The 17243-nt window shown below is 39.8% G+C and overlaps 2 pseudogenes; both read right to left on the bottom strand.

Moving 5' to 3' along the window:
* Window positions 1-390: 390 nt before the first annotated feature.
* On the bottom strand, window positions 391-1894 carry LOC136388138 (keratin, type I cytoskeletal 18 pseudogene; annotated as a pseudogene).
* A 185-nt stretch (window positions 1895-2079) lies between these two features.
* LOC136388137 (large ribosomal subunit protein eL15-like) lies at window positions 2080-10874 on the bottom strand (annotated as a pseudogene).
* Window positions 10875-17243: the final 6369 nt, after the last annotated feature.

Here is a 17243-nt window from a genome sequence, read left to right as displayed (position 1 = left end):
GAAGGTTCTAAAAAGAGTTAACTCCCAAATTCCCCCTGGCTCATGGACTAAGGTTCTGTTGGGGCTGGAGAATCCCGTGAGGGATCTGAGCAGGCAAATGCAGGAGTAGCCACAGGAGCGAGAGAGGGAACAGAAGAACACCCCTCTCTATTCTTCTCACTTCCTTGGACTTGCCTCCTGCCAACTATTATAAAGACAAGTAATGGAGAAAAAATATGGCTCAGGTAGAAGAAGAGAAAGAGAGAAAAGTAAGCTTCAAATACTTTCTTTTAAAAAACTAATGTAAGACAAAACTAGGAAATGAAGCAAAGAAATTTCTTTTTATGTTCAATGATTTTTGAACTTTTTGTTGGCCTCCTGCACCCCAAGGGGTGCTCTGCTCTGCTGTCTTCATGCCTCAGAACTTTGGCGTCTTGACCTCAGACACCACTTTGTTGTCCAAATTTTGTGGGTGGTGGTCTTTCAGATGGATTGCATAGAGTCGCTATGGTCTAGGGTAGGGGTCCCCAAACTACAGCCCGCAGGCCACATGCGGCCCCCTGAAGCCATTTATCCAGCCCCCGCCACACTTCTGGAAGGGGCACCTCTTTCATTGGTGATCAGTGAGAGGAGCATAGTTCCCATTGAAATACTAGTCAGTTTGTTGATTTAAATTTACTTGTTCTTTATTTTAAATATTGTATTTGTTCCTGTTTTGTTTTTTTTACTTTAAAATAAGATATGTGCAGTGTGCATAGGGATTTGTTCATAGTTTTTTTTTATAGTTCAGCCCTCCAACAGTCTGAGGGACAGTGAACTGGCCCCCTGTGTAAAAAGTTTGGGGACGCCTAGTCTAAAGCTTCACCAAGATCTAAGTCCTCCCCTTCTTCCAGTAGGTGGTGGTGAGTGGTGATCCAGCTTGACCTTGATATTTAGCAGGCCTTATACTCTTGGGCCTGGTGCTGCCCCTCTGCCTAAATCTGGGCCAGCTCTGACTCCAATTGCAGCAGGATCCTGTTGAGCTGTTTCATCTGCATGGCATAGTGTACTTCCCCCTGCCTGACGCTGTTCTTTAAGCTGAACTTCAAGTTGATCTTCAAGGACTGGACTATAAGTCTCAGTGAGTGTCATCTCAGCAGCTCCTATCTCAGTGGTATATGAGGTGACCACTGTGGTACTCTCCTCAACCTGCTGGGACCAGAACTAATCTAGCTCCTCTCAGCTCTTCTGGGCCCAGATGTCCACCATGATCTTGCTGAAGTCCTGAGATTTGGGAGCATCCAACTCCATGGTCAATCCAGAGTTGGCAATCTAGTTTTGTGATCATTTATTTCCTGCTTGTGGTTCTTCTTCATGAAGAGCAGCTCTCCTTGAGAGCCCCGATCTCTCTCTCTAACTACAGACTAGTGATATTGATATCATCAATGACCTTTCAGAACCCACTGATGTCATTCTCCACAGACTGGCACATGGCCACCTCTGTCTCATACTTGATTCTGAAGTCATCAGCAGCAAGACAGGCTTTGTCAGTCTGCAGAACAATGGAAGCATTGTCCACTGAACTTGCAAAGATCTGAGCTCTCAGGTCCTGGATGGTTCTGAAGTAATGCCTCCAACCTTTGACCTGAGGTCCCTTCTTCTCCAGGTGTTTCCGGATTTTGCTTTCCAGTCTCTGACTATCAGCCTCCAGGCTTCTTACCCTCTTCACGTAGGAGGCTAGATGGTCATTCAGGCATTGCATAGCCTCCTTCTTGCTCTGGTTGCCCCCATGCCTGCCATACCCCAGTCATCCCTGCAGTCAGGCCCCTGGGCCCTCAGCCCCACCAGATGCTGTGGAGTGGGGCATGGATATCTGGGAGCCCGATCCCCCGATACCTGCCTACACACGGCCAGCACTACTGATCAGCAAACCCATTGTCTGGGGGACTGTGTGGAGACCGGGGCTGGTAGTTGGTAAATAAGCTGGATCAGGTGCTGAAGCTCATGTTGTTAAGGGAGGAAAGGTGAGAGACTAAGATGCAGGTTAAGACCACTCAGCAAAATTATTTTGATTGTCCAAAATTGTTTATTAAGGTAAGCAATTTACCAACATTACTTATATTAGCAGTAACAGTGGAGCTGGAGAGCATCGTGCCTTATCCAAGCTTCAGGGTGAGAACCACTGATAGTGTAGTGGAACTCGTGGCCCTCTCCAAGGCCACAGCTTTTGCAACCTGCATGTGTCAGCCCTCATATCTCCATTGAGTGTCAGGATTCTGTCTGATAGTCATATGGAATGAGGATAACCTCAAAGAAATTATATGTGGAATCTTCACCCACCCAGTAATAACTCAGGGCTCTCAGAGCCCCACAGTGGCATCCAGCTCACTCCTCAGCAACACACTGAAGGCTTTGAGCAACCTTTATCTGGTTAACACTGTGAAGACAGGCTTGCTGTGTAGATCATGCCCTTAGGAACAGGGCGTTTGAGGCCACCATGGTACACATAATTCCAATATATAACACAACCTTTCGTGGCCTCATATCCCAGCCTGCACACTTTATCAGGTGAGTGGGGCCGGGGCCACAGGAGCGCAGAGAGCTGGGGGCACTGCCCCAGCGCACCCTGAGAAGGAGGCACCGCACTGCACAGCACAGCGACCCCTTCTTCCTCCTCAGCTCCTGGGTGCACCAGTAAGCGCCGTCTTGGCTTACCTGATGGTTGCGACCACACCAGTAAAATATTTTTAAAAGATTAAAGTAAATTCGTAGAAGACACAACAAATGAAAAAAGACAGAAAATGAGAGTTAAAAAATCACCAAAGGAACAAGAGAAAAATTTAAGGTTAAACTTTCCTAAAAGCCAAGAATGAGATTGATTTCAATATATGGTATTAGATATTTAAGAAAAAAAAGAAAAAAAAAAAAAGAAATAGCATTGACATTAATTATGGATAAACTAAAAAAAAATCCATAATATAAAAAGAATGATAAAATGACAGTTAAGAATTAGTTAAAAAGAAAGAAAACTGCTAAAGGCCATTCCATTTCTGAGTGAGTTCACTATTCCAGGACACAGGCTCCTGCAGTGCCAAGAGCCTCGGAGGGAGAAGATTAGTGGGACAGAGGCTACTCTGACTGGAGACACTCTAAGGCTCATGGCTCCCACGTGTTCTTCTCAGCCACCTTTGGGAGCAAGTATCTGACTTCTGCAACTCACCCAAGCAGCACAGCCTGGACTCTGCAAACTTCTCCCAAGCCTTTGACTCATTCCTCTTCCTCAGTACAACCTTATCAGAATAACAAATTATGATGCCAGTTAATAGATAACCTGCCTGCACAAGATCACCTTGCTAAGAAGTTGTAGAACTGGAATATGAACCCCGCAGCCTGCAACAGAGTGTAAATGCCAACCATTAAATTCTGTGTTGCCCTGTAACTACTTTTAATGCCTGTACCAGTAGACTTTCCACATCATATACATGCTAACATTTTCACTTTTAATCATTGGGGTTTTTATCTTCATAATTCACAATCTTGTATAGAATAAAAACTAAAGCCATTTCTTTTTAAAAGCAGTTTTGATTTCATCTTGAAATACTTCCTGTTTCTTTGTCTTCCTCTTCCTCTCTCTGCTCCTTTAAAACAAAAGTTGGTCCCTTTCTTTTCTTCTCTTTTTTTCTCTGGATTATAAAGAATGTATATACATTGTAGAAAATAAAAGAACTTTCAAAGTATTCAAAATAAGAGCAAAATATTCTACCAAGTAAAAACAACTAAAAATAGGGACCTGATAATGGTGTTATTCAAGAGCCTGAGCATAACTATGGAGATGAGGTGGTTTCAAGACCTTTTTGCTCCAGACCATAATGCTTCCCACTTTGGTGGTACAGCAATCAATGGTAGTGCTAGATCCATAACCAGTGTCACATCTTCTTTAGTCATGGGCTTTACTATAAAAAAAATAAGCCAATAAAATTTGGTACTGCAGAAGTTTACCTTGAAATAATGATACTGTTTTCTCTTAATCTCATTCTACCAAAAACTACCTGTGTTGGAATCTTGCTGACAATCATTCTTTGCACATGTCTAATGGAGTGTAACAAAAATAGAGTGAGCATGGCTTCCACACCGATGTGCTACGTGGCGTGTAATATTTGGGTTCTCTTCTCTTTCCTTTAATCTGTATGACTCATCGATGCTTCTGAGGGACTAGTACAGAAGATAGGTTAAAAACCGTTACCAACATAAATTTCCATCCACAGACTCTACCTTTTACTTTCTCACACCAACCACCTCATTTAAAGTCTTTTGTGTTGAAAAGTATGTAACAGCCCTAAAAGAAAGTAATATGTGTTTCATCTGTTGCTCCAAAAGAAGCAAAAAGCTAGACTATTAACCTGCTGTGTAATCTCTACAGACTACAATGCCTTTCAGTGGGAAGCCAGGCTCTGCCAAGAGCAGGGAGGATTGCAGTTTAAACATTACAGGGTCAAGTTCAACATTTGTTCCATTGACAGAACTCCCACTGACATCAAGGAAAGTTGTGTGCAGAGTAGAATTTCTTTCTCAGTTAAATGATTTCTGTAATGCCTTCCATTTTGCCAGCAAATATCATACAAAGAATGTAATAAAGAAAATATATGTAGTACCCTTTTTTTTCCAGGCCTACACTTGATTTCAATGAAATGTCACCTACAAAAAAAGCATTTTTCTTACAGAATATCATTTAGAAGGTAAATAAGTAATTTTGCTGAAAATGTAAAGATTCATTCTAGACTCATCTGTTTGCAATTTTTGAGATTTTTTTTTTTTGGATTGTGATATAAAGATCACAATTTAATTCAGTCAGTAGGCTTTGAACTGTGGAAATTTTATGCTCTATGATATATCATAATGGACTGATTGGGAACACAGAGTTCTTAAAGTTATTAGGCCAAGGTATGTAGAGATAAGTATCGACTCCACAAATATCCCTGGATAAATAAAGGCTGCTAAAGAGAAAAAGTCAAGGCACTGAATTTTATATAATTGTTGGAAGGATAGAACACTACAATGTAATTTTATTGTTAAATAATACAATAACTCCAATGGAAATTAATAAAGTATTTTAACAAATGAATAGCTGTAATTTACAATTAACCTATTGTTTATGTGACATAATTTTTTTTTCTTATTTTAAAATTTTTTTGTATTTTTCTGAAGCTTGAAACGGGGATAGACATTCAGACAGACTCCGCATGCGCCCGACCGGGATCCACCCGGCACGCCCACCAGGGGGCGAGCTCTGCCCTTCCGGGGTGGGCGTCACTCTGTAGCGACCAGAGCCACTCTAGCGCCTGGGGCAGAGGCCAAGGAGCCATCCCCAGCACCCAGGCCATCTTTGCTCCAATGGAGCCTTTGCTGCGGGAGGGGAAGAGAGAGACAGAGAGGAAGGAGAGGGGAAGGGGTGGAGAAGCAGATGGGCGCTTCTCCTGTGTGCCCTGGCCGGGAATCGAACCCGGGACTTCTGCACACCAGGCCGATGCTCTACCACTGAGCCAACAAGCCAGGGCCTATGTGACATAATTTTAAGAGAACTTTTAAGGGAAAACAAAATATTAGGGTATTAAAATATTATATTTCCTTTAAGAGAAAGAAAATACTAGACTTCCTTTCTTTGAATAGTGATAGTAATTATCTAATTAAAATTTTTATCAGTTTGGGAAATTAGACATTAACTTAAATTACAAATTAATTTCAGTGTCTAACATCATAATTGAAGGTCATCTTTGAGTTGCTAGATTTAAAAAGAAAATCCGAGGTTTCTTATATGTTCACATCTGGTATAGTTTTGCTTAATCTTCAGAAATATTTTAAAACAGGCTGGACTCGAAATATCATTAGTATTCCACAAAAAGCTTTGGCATGATATATTCATACTCCACATAAAGGAGATGCTCCTATTTTTCTGTTGCTCAGGAAAGTTTTTAAAAAGGCCGTCTGGGAAAGAAGAAAGCTGACAGAAAGTAAAAACAAAATGGAAAACAGAATGGGGACTCTGGGTCTATATTACAGCTGTTATCTCCAACCATTCCCCAATTGCAACATTCTGGAATGAATTTTAGTTTCTACAAGAGGTTCCATTCCTCCTTCAAACTGCATCTGTGCCAGGCCTTTCAGAAATGCATGAGGTCACAACAACTACAATTTATTAATGGTGTGCTCAAACAGTAAAAAAATTTTGAGGATTCAAAAAACCATCAGATATCACCAACATTTACAGAGTATCTGGTATGGATCCAGCACGGGGCCAGGCATCTCACAAGTGATAACTCATTAGGTAATTAAAGAGACCCCCAGTTGTGGAGTTTTAGATAAATCTGTGAAGTATATGGGAATTTCAGGAAGAACCAGTTGTTTCATGGTCCAAGGAATGAGAAAAACCCCCACTTATGAGTAACCATGATAAATAGCTGTCAATTCTTTTGTGGTCTTTTGAACTGTGGACCATTCAACAGATGTGTGGGATGATGTGGCAGTTTTAAAGTATGTTCACAAATTTTCTGACAATCTTTTCACCAAAAGTGGAATCTATGAACTTTCTCCTTGAAAAGGGGCTGGCTTCTGCTTCTGCTTCTGCTTCAACCAGTATACTACAGAGGAAATAGCACTATGTGACTTCCCAGATAAAGGCATAAAAGGCGATGTGCTTCCTTCCACACTGTTCACAGGAATACCAGCTTTTGAAGACATCAGCTACCAAGCAAGCATTCAGTCTGCCCTGAGGCCATCGTGTGTGAGAAAGGTCAAATTAACCCTCAAAGAGACCTCAGGAGGAGAGGCCCTGTGACTACATACAGGAATTGAGAGAGAGAGAGAGAGAGAGAGAGAGAGAGAGAGAGAGAGCTGCTTGGCCATTCTCTAGCTGTTCAAGCCTCCTTTCCCCACTCTGCCTGCACCCCCATTCCCAGCACCTGTTACAGCTACTTCATCACATGAGGAATTTCAAGAGCCAGAACTGCCCAGTCAAGCCCTTTCCATATTTCTGACCCAGAGAAAATATGAGATACAATGATGGTTGTATCTAAGTCAGTACATTATGAGGTGACGTGTTACACAGCAATGGTAACCAAAACAGATACTACTCAGATTCAACACATTAAAAATTTCCCAAGTTTTCTGCATCTGTTTCCTTTTATTTCTTTGCAGAAATATTTTTAAGTGAATTCCAGACATTGTATCATGTCAAGTTATCATAGGATACTTCAGTATGAATAGCTAAGAAGTATGAACATTTTCTTATGTAACCAAAATGCCATTATCACACTTAACAAAATTAACAATAATTCTCCAGCATCCTCTAATATCCAAACCATAATCAAATTTCTTGATTGTCCCCCCCAAATATGTTTTTATAGCTGTTGGAATAAGGATCCAAACAACAACTGCACACAACAGCTGGTTATTGTGCCTCTTAGCTGCTTCTTTTCATCTGAAACAGTTACTCTCGTACTCTTTCCTCCCTGCCATTAACCAGTGGCAGAAACCACATCAGTTGTCTGAGGGATATTTTATTTCTGTGGTGTCATTTAACTTGCTCCTTTATCCCCTGTGGTTCCTGTAAATGAAAGTTGGATCAAAAGAATTGATTAGATTCAGGGCCAACTCCCCCCCATCCTCACCCCCATGAGGTGGTACTCGCTCAGCGTTGTTTTCTTCATAAGCATCGCATCAGCAGACACACACTATCGGCTTTCTCCACTTTTAGAGATGCTGAGATTGATCAGTCATGTGATCACAGCCTTATTATTCCTCATGGTAAAGTTCCCATCGGCCTTTCAACCAAAGGTTTCATTCAGTGATGACTGTTGCCTGATTTCATCATTGCTGCTGGATTGTTATTGTGTCTAGGCCTTTTCAGTATATAATACTAGGAAATATGTATACTTAAAAAGGAAAAAATGCTGATTGAAATTATATTTTTAATTCAAATTTAACATTGTAACAATGTAATACTGTGTGATTTTTTACTTAAATTCTTTGATTTTCTACTTTTTTTTTCTTATACTGAAAATCTTTGTTCCTAACATCAACACAATTACTACATGTATTTGTAATAATCTATAGCATATTTAAATAGTTTCAATATAATAGCAATATTGCCTCTAACAATTATATACATAATACTGTTTATGATTTCTTTGCACCTCTATCTGTTCTTAGAATATGTTCTGTTAAAGTGTACCCTTGATAGAATTATTTTCTTTTGATCTTTTTATTAGTGTCTTTTTCTGTTACTGACATAAAATTAAGTTCATTAGTTTCAATTCATTCATTTCAGTTCAAGTTAGGTTCATTTATTATAGTCAGTTTTTAATTTTTATAGATTGCTTAAGATTTGTTGCCCTGGCCGGTTGGCTCAGCGGTAGAGCGTCGGCCTAGCGTGCGGAGGACCCGGGTTCGATTCCCGGCCAGGGCACACAGGAGAAGCGCCCATTTGCTTCTCCACCCCTCCGCCGCGCTTTCCTCTCTGTCTCTCTCTTCCCCTCCCGCAGCCAAGGCTCCATTGGAGCAAAGATGGCCCGGGCGCTGGGGATGGCTCCTCGGCCTCTGCCCCAGGCGCTAGAGTGGCTCTGGTCGCAATATGGCGACGCCCAGGATGGGCAGAGCATCGCCCCCTGGTGGGCAGAGCGCCGCCCCATGGTGGGCGTGCCGGGTGGATCCCGGTCGGGCGCATGCGGGAGTCTGTCTGACTGTCTCTCCCTGTTTCCAGCTTCAGAAAAATGAAAAAAAAAAAAAAAAAAAAGATTTGTTTTATTTTTTGAATATGTGAAACATTTATATGCTTCACATGGATAAACTACTCCTTCCTTTTCCCACTGCACTATTCTCTCCTCTGTTAGATAGTCATTTTTATTCATTGTGGTTTAGTCTTATGTTTTTAAAAGATTTTCATTTAAGTTATTTTGAGAGACTATGAGGGATGACGATTAGCTGTTAGGTGAGTTGCTATAGTAATTCTTAGGATCATGACAGTTGTACATTAAGAAGAATTAATCCTCAGATTAAATGGTTTCTATAAAAACAAGTTACTTCGGTCCTGCTGCCCTCCCTGCTGCCTCATCAAAGCCTTTTAAACAGGAGAAGTAGTTCTCTGCCTCTCTTTCTCATGGTTATTTACCACCTCTATTTAAATGAGCTTACCTAGTTAAAAGATTGTTTTAAGTGGTTAAAAATATACTTCAAAATAGGATTCCACTTGCCTGACCAGGCTGTGGCACAGTGACTAGAGCATCAATCTGGGACACTGAGGACCCAGGTTTGAAACCCTGAGGTTGCCAGCTTGAGTGCGGGTTCATCCAGCTTAGGTTTGGGACTATAGACATGCCCCCATGGTCGCTGGCTTGAGTCCAAGATTGCTGGCTTGAGCAAGGGTTCACTTGCTTGGCTGAAGCCCTCTGGTCAAGGCACGTATGAGAAATAATCAATAAACAATTAAAGTGCCGCAACTATGAGTTGATACTTCTCATCTCTCTCTCTCCCTTCCTGTCTGTCTCTGTTTCTGCCTGTCTCTGTCTCTTACCCTTGCTAAAGACAAACAAACAAAAAATAGGAAACCATTTTACATTTATGTTTGCAAGAGGAAAAATAATGACACAATATACCCAAATATTAATGTTAATTATGTTACTTACTTGTGAAGAATAAAATTTCAAATGATTTATTTTAACGTGCATTTGCATCTATATTTTGTAATTTTCTACAGTGACGGTATACTTACATAATACAATATTAAATGCTTTTCATTATGTAAAAAGATAAAATAGTCATTTAAAAATTACTCTTCATGCCCTGCCGTGGTTGCCAAAAACAAACAAACAAGCAAACAAATAAATAAATAAATAAAAATGACTACATGAATGGTGAATTATTGTTATGGGTACAGAATTTTTGTTTGGGATGATAAAAAAGTTTTAGAAATGGATAATGGTAATGATTGCACAACACTGTGAATGTACTTAATGCTAATGAATTGTACTCTTAAAGTGGTTAAAATGTTACTATATTATGCCACAATAAAAAAATAAAAATAGCCCTAGCTGGACAGCTTGGTTGGTTAGAGCGTTGTCCTGATAGGCAGAAGTTGCCAGTTCCATCCTGGTTAGGGCACATACAGGTACAGATCGGTGTTCCCATCTCTCTCGCTCTTTCTCCTTTCCTCTCTCTCTAAAATCAAATAAATTTTGAAAAGAGAGAAAAAGGGAAAAAAGAAGTACTGATTTCTTTTTTAAAAATACATAAAAACAAAGGTGGTCATGGAGGGATCTATCATACAGCATGCTAGTGGTTATAAACATTGTTTCCATAACTTTCCAGCTACGAGTTTATAGTAGTTAAAAAGTCTGCCATGTTTCTGTTAAGATTTTAAAAAGTTTTAAACTTTTGTGTTCTGCTGCTTAAAAATTGGTTAATTGAACTTTCTTGAAAATCATTCCCATAATTATTCTTATTATTTTTATAGTCATATCAAATAATGATAATCATGGTACATTTACTCTGTTTCAGCTAGAAGCAGAGTGAACATGAAGATATAATTTAGAATATATTTTAAACACATTTTTCCAAGATGAGGTCAGCATCATTCTAGAATTACTGGAAAAAAACAATCATGCAATTATCTTTCTAAACCTGGCAACTTCAGAGTCTCCAGAGAGGACCAAGGTTTGGGTTAGGCCTGAGTTTGAGAAACATAGTCACCTCACACATTCTTCCTTCAGTTTGGAAGCTTAACATACACTTTGTTCATATACTCCCATGGCAGCACTTGGGTCCTCTAACCTACTCCTTACTTCTTCCTCATCTGCCAAAGCTCTTGGGAGTGAGTTCCAACTAAGGTTTGGTAGAACTGGGGGCCCACTAAGATCTCTTGGCATGGCTTAGAGCTCCTGCAAGGACCTTGGAACCAATCCATTCTCTTAGGTGCCATTATGAATTTCAATTCTGAACCAGACATGTGGATGCACTCTAGATGGACTATTAATAAGAGCACATTTCTTTGGGCCCTTTCAATTGACCTTTCAGACACTGAGGAGTCACATTTGGGATTCAATCAATAAATGACCTACCGTTTGAAACGTATATGAGCAACCACACAATGAAAGGCTCTACAGAGAGCCTGCTTACAACTTTGCATTGCATTGACTTAATTTTCCCAAATAAAATTTAATTTATTCATTTAAAAGAAGCAATGCTGCTTCCAGAGCTGTCAAGACAAATGTAAATTTAAGGACATTATAAGCTCATTCCCGAAAGAAATGTCAAAAGCAATTTAAAATGATCAATATTAACAATACTTTTAGTATGAGGACGATATAGTAAGGTTCATGCCAAGAATTTGTCCAGTCATGCAAAACTGAAGGCAGAGCAAGCAAGTAATTCAGTTAATCGGGGTCAAAAGAGGATAATGAAATAGGTCTTTGAGCTATCATATATATATATAAAAATCAGTTGAACATGCAGAAAGTGAAAAATTCAGAGGCTTGAGTCTCTTGGAGTCCAAAAGATTTGACATTGCCCTGGACGGGTAGCTCAGTTTTTTACAGCATCATCCTGACACACCAAAGTTGCAGTTTCAATCCCCGGTCAAGGCACATACAAGAATCAACCGATGAGTGCATAAATATGTGGAACAACAAATTGATGTTTCTCTCTCTCTCTCTCTTTCTCCCTCTCCTTCTCTCTCTAAAATCTATAAAAAAAATTGACATTGAGAATATATTCCACACTCTAAAACTCCATGAAAAGTTCTTCACTTGAATTTCTACTGCCCATGTAGATGCCTCAGCCATTGTATAAGTAACCAGCATTAGACATTCCTATTTGACAACGGGGAGTGTCTACCACTGAAACACATGTACAAGGAATAAGACGTTAATATTCAATATCTGCTATCCTTGCTCATGGAGGGAAGCGATGGAATAGAGAATCTGAAACGGGCTAACTCCCGAATCACTCATACTTCAAGTTGAAATATATTTGTTAATTGTGATTTGCTTCTGTATTTTATCCTTATTTAGGCCAGAATTTCTCATCTTCAAGACTACTGACATTTTGGACCTGATAATTCTTTGTTGTGGGTACCCTGTGCATTGGAGGATGTTACCAGCATCCCTGACTTCTATCATTAGACGCCAGTTGTGAAAATCAAAAATGTCTCCTAAGGAGGCAAAATCAGTCCCAGTTGAAAAACACTAATTTACACCAAAATCAAAATTAGTTTGTTACTTTTGCTGGTGCACATCAGCTGGATGGTAGGGAAAGTGGCCTAAGAGAGTACAAGAAGAAGCTGGCCTAAGATGACAAAAATTTAACTTATGTAAATTCGATATAGGACTGTGAACATCTTATCAGAACCAAGGTTCTCTACTGGTAGACAGTGAGTGATTGAGGTTGACATGAAAACCAGACATAGTTATAATCACCTTCTAGCCAGCGAAGATCAAATCAAGCATTCCTTTTATAGAACTGCATGAATTGATACACATTGTGCAATTGAGATCTTGCTTATTTTTCATTCATTGACAGCTGTTTCCGCAGACAGGCTGCTGGAAGCTGGGGCCATGCAGTTGAATCTCAAAAAGCATATTGAGCCCAAGAGGATATAGAAGTAATCATCACGGATTTTTTAAAAGAGAAGTAATTACTTCTAACTTACACATAAATTTGGTGATGTTTCTGACACATTTAGGCAAAGTATATTTTAACCTTCTTTATGTGGTTTGTATATATTTAATGGATGAAAATCTTACTTCTATTAGAAAGTCTTGGGCAGCATGATACATAATTAGTACAGTACTCTGAAGACAAGCACTACAAAATACAGGCCAAACCTCCTCATGCTCCCTTCTGGGCACGAGCTAGCCCAAGGATAACCACTGGACTGACTTCTAACAGCACAGATAACTTCGGCCTGTTAAGTGGAAAAGTATAATGTGTATTATTTTGTGTTGGGCTTCTCTCACTGGACACTATATTTTGTGAGATTCATCTAGGTGGTTGTGTTTAACTATAATTTATTTTTTTCATCATTTCTGTATTATTTCAATGAGTTAATATACCACAGTTAACTTGTGTACTGTTTGGTTGTTTTCATTTTGGAATTTTTAAAAATAGTGATTCTCTGAACAAAATATAGGCTGAAAAAGGTATATTTTTAGAATATATACATATATATGGACTATATTTCTTCAAGTTTTTCCATTGGTCATACTGACTGAGTCCTAAACTGAGTTGTCTTCCCAGTGTGAAGCATTTAACAAAAAAGTGGTACAGATGTGCCTGTGGACTAAGAAAAAGTTAACTCGTATTTCTGTCAGATTCAACAATCACACTCTTTGCATATTCATTAATAGATTTCTATCAACTTAGCCACTTAGAGAAAAAGAGGTAAGAGATGTGTCCAGGGATTGAGTCTCAGATCTAGTGTGCACAACAATTTTATTAGTGGATTTAATGAAGGCCCTCAGAAGAGGCATTTACTGTATATCTATCTAACACAGTACCTGACACAAGAAAGGCACACAACTGAGTAAAAGAATGAATGGATGGCAAGAAGGATGTCATATAACTAAATTAGAGATAAAGTAAATATAGTTTGTGAAAAAAATAAAGAATGCTGCCCTGGCCAGTTGGCTCAGTGGATGATAGAGTGTCAGCCCTGCATGTGCAAGTCCCAAGTTTGATTCTTGGTCAGGGCACATATGAGAAGTGACCAGCTGCTTCTCTCCCCTTCTCTTTCTCTTCCCCTCTGTAGCCAATGGCTTGATTGGCCTGAGCATCAGCCCCAGACAGGGGTTGCTGGGTGAAGCCCAGTCAGGGCACATGTGGGAGTTTGTCTATCTCCCCTCCTCTCACTTAAAAAAAATTCTATCTAAGAATATAATAGTATTTATAAGGTAAAGCAGTTTGCCCAAGATTAGATGGCCAAAAAATGGATGAACTGGGTTCCATGCCCAACTGTGTAACTTAAGAGCACTTAACCTCTAAACCAAGTAGAATGCTCAGAAAAGAAATGCTAATAGAGGTAAATGTAAATTACTGAACTGAAGGGAAAAAAATAAATTGCATACATGCATTGGGTACTGCAAATGGCCACAGTTCACAGAAGAGACCTGATGGCTTTGACCGACCACAATCTCAGCTGAGCCCACAGTATGATGGACTACTAACAAAGCTAGTGCCTTCTGAGGCTTCATTAATCAACATAGAATATCCCATTGAAGGCTGACCAGGCGGTAGTGCAGTGGACAGAGCGTCAGACTGGGACACTGAGGACCTAGGTTTAAAACCCCAAGGTTGCCGGCTTGAAGGAGAGCTCATCTGGTTTAAGGAAGGCTCACCAGCTGGAGCCCAAGGTCTCTGGCTTGAGCAAGGGGTCACTCGGTCTGCTGAAGCTCCCTGGTCAAGGCATATGAGAAAGCAATCAATGAACAACTAAGGTGCCGCAATGAAGAATTGATGCTTCTCATCTCTCTCCCTTTCTGCCTGTCTGTTCCTCTTTCTGTCTCTGTCACCAAAAAAAAAAAAGAAAAAGAAAAAAATAAAAGAATATTCCATTGAAAGCAATTAAGCTACTATTCAAACCAGTACTTTTTACTTTTCTCTCTCTGACCAGTGGTCTACTCCCAAAACTAAGAAATCTGGCTGGGTCAAGCCCTGGGACCTACTCAATTGGGAAAGGGAGGTTAAGTAAGTCTCAGTTTACTCTATAATGGAACACGGCATTTGGTTATGGGAGTCTTGTTAAAACAAATATTGATAAGCTAAGGGTGACAAAAATGATGAAATATCTAGAGACCATATCACATGTACACATTTGATCTTAGCCAAAGACTGCAAAAGCATATGTTACACAAGGAAAAGCTGAAGAAACTGGAGGTGTTTAATTCTGACAAGAAAAAGTCACAGTGAGCGGTAGGCATGATTGTGTTCTGCATTGTGAGTAGCTGTCATGCAGAAAAGGGAAAAGTCTTAATCTGATTTTCTAAGTAGGAATTGCAAATGGATGGAAGCTTTAAGGGGGGGATTTGGGTCTGATCAGAGGAAAATCTTAACTATGAAGAGGTATCTATCATATATTAGTCATGTTTATACACTGAGGAGACTACATTGTCTTTTTTTTAAATGTAACTTGTGACTTTAAATGCTTTTTTATTTATTTTAATTTATTGTGTTTACATAGATTCAAGTGTCCCACCGAATAAATCCCGCCACCCCCGTGTTCCCCTCAACATCTCCCTTGCTTCCTCCCCCCAATGCCTTCCCCCCTTCCCTCCAGAATTTGCTTTTCTGCTCTCTATAACACTGTGTTATATACTATATATATAATTTCACCAATCTCTTTCCCTTTTATGATCTCATCCTATCATCCCCTTTCCCTCTGACCACTTTCCTTCTGGTCCCTTTGATCCCACCTCTGCCTCTATTCTGTTCCTCAGTTCACATTGTTCATTGGATTCCTCAAATGAGTGAGGTCATATGATATTATTCTTTCTCTGCCTGGCTTATTTCACTCAACATAATAGTTCCAGGTATGAATCATGTTGTCACAAAAGGTAAGATTTCCTTCTTTTTCGTGGTTGTATAGTATTCCATTGTGTATATGTATCACAGCTTTTTAATCCATTCGTCCACTGATGGACACTTGAGCTGTTTCCAGATCTTGGCTATTGTGAACAATGCTGCCATAAACATGGGGGTGCATTTCTTCTTTTGAATTGGTGATTTAGTGTTCTTGGGATATATTCCTAAAAGTGGGATGGCTGGGTCAAAAGGCAGTTTCATTTTTAATTTTTTTGAGGAATCTTCATACTGTTTTCCATAGTGGCTGCACCAGTCTGCATTCCCACCAGCATGCAGGAGGATTCCCTTTTCTCCACATCCTCGCCAACACCTATTGTGTGTTGTTGTTTTTTTTTTTTGTTTGTTTTTTTAATTTTATTTATTTATTTATTTATTCATTCATTTTAGAGAAGAGAGACAGAGAGAGAAGGGGGGAGGAGCAGGAAGCATCAACTCCCATATGTGCCTTGACCGGGCAAGCCCAGGGTTTTGAACCAGCGACCTGAGTATTCCAGGTCGATGCTTGATCCACTGCGCCACCACAGGTCAGGCTGTGTTGTTTTGTTAATGAGCACCATTCTGACTGGTGTGAGGTGGTATCTCATTGTGGTTTTAATTTGCATTTCTCTAATGATTAGTGATGTTGAGCATTTTTTCATGCCTATTGGCCATCTGTATGTCCTCTTTGTAGAAGTGTCTATTCATTTCTTTTGCCCATTTTCTGATTGGATTATTTATCTTCCTGGTGTTGAGTTTTACAAGTTCTTTATATATTTTGGTTATTAACCCCTTATCAGACGTATTGTCGAGTATGTTTTCCCATTGTGTGGTTTGTCCTTTTATTTTGTTCATATTGTCTTTTGATATTTGATAAAGGAGGTAAGAGCATACAATGGAGTAAAGACAGTCTCTTTAACAAACAGTGTTGGGAAAATTGGACAGCTACCTGCAAAAAAGTGAAACTAGACCACCAACTTACACCATTCACAAAAATAAACTCAAAATGAATAAAAGACTTAAATGTAAGTCGGGAAACCATAAGCATTTTAGAAGAAAACATAGGCAGTAAGCTCTCCGACATCTCTTGCAGCAATATATTTGCTGATTTATCTCCACGGGCAAGTGAAATAAAGGACAGGATGAACAAATGGGACTATATCAAACTAAAAAGCTTTTGCGTAGCTAAAGACAATATGAATAAAATAAAAATACATTGTCTTTTGAAACTGAAAAAGTCAAAGGAAAGGTTGACTTCAGACTTGAGGGGGGAATGTGGCAAAAATACAATGTAGGTAAGGCCTTTCAGAGTGTAGCCTCTGCCTTTCATCCTCATCTCCTGTCACCCTCCTCCCTTCTGTGGTCCAGCCTTTCCATTCCTGGAGCTCACCATGGCCTCTCTTACTCCTGGAATGCTTGCAGCATTGTTTTTTCTTGGCTAGCTCCTATTCTTGAGTTCACTTAGGTATTACATCCCAGGAGCCTCTTGCCCCGCAAACCTGGGTTATGAAATCCTCCCATGTGCTTCCAGAGTACCCTGTGCTTCCTCTCCTTGTCCGGTATTGCACTGCACTGCTCTTACTTGACTTACTTGCTTCCTACACAAGACTCTCAGGCCTATGAAGACAGGGACCATATGCCTGTGCTCACAGCTACATCCCAGACCTTAGCACAGGTTCTGGAAT

The sequence above is a fragment of the Saccopteryx leptura genome, chromosome 1 (genome assembly GCF_036850995.1).
Source record: "Saccopteryx leptura isolate mSacLep1 chromosome 1, mSacLep1_pri_phased_curated, whole genome shotgun sequence".
NCBI lineage: Eukaryota > Metazoa > Chordata > Mammalia > Chiroptera > Emballonuridae > Saccopteryx > Saccopteryx leptura.
The sequence above is the reverse complement of the archived record's forward strand: the minus strand, read 5'-3'. Positions and strand labels throughout refer to the sequence as shown.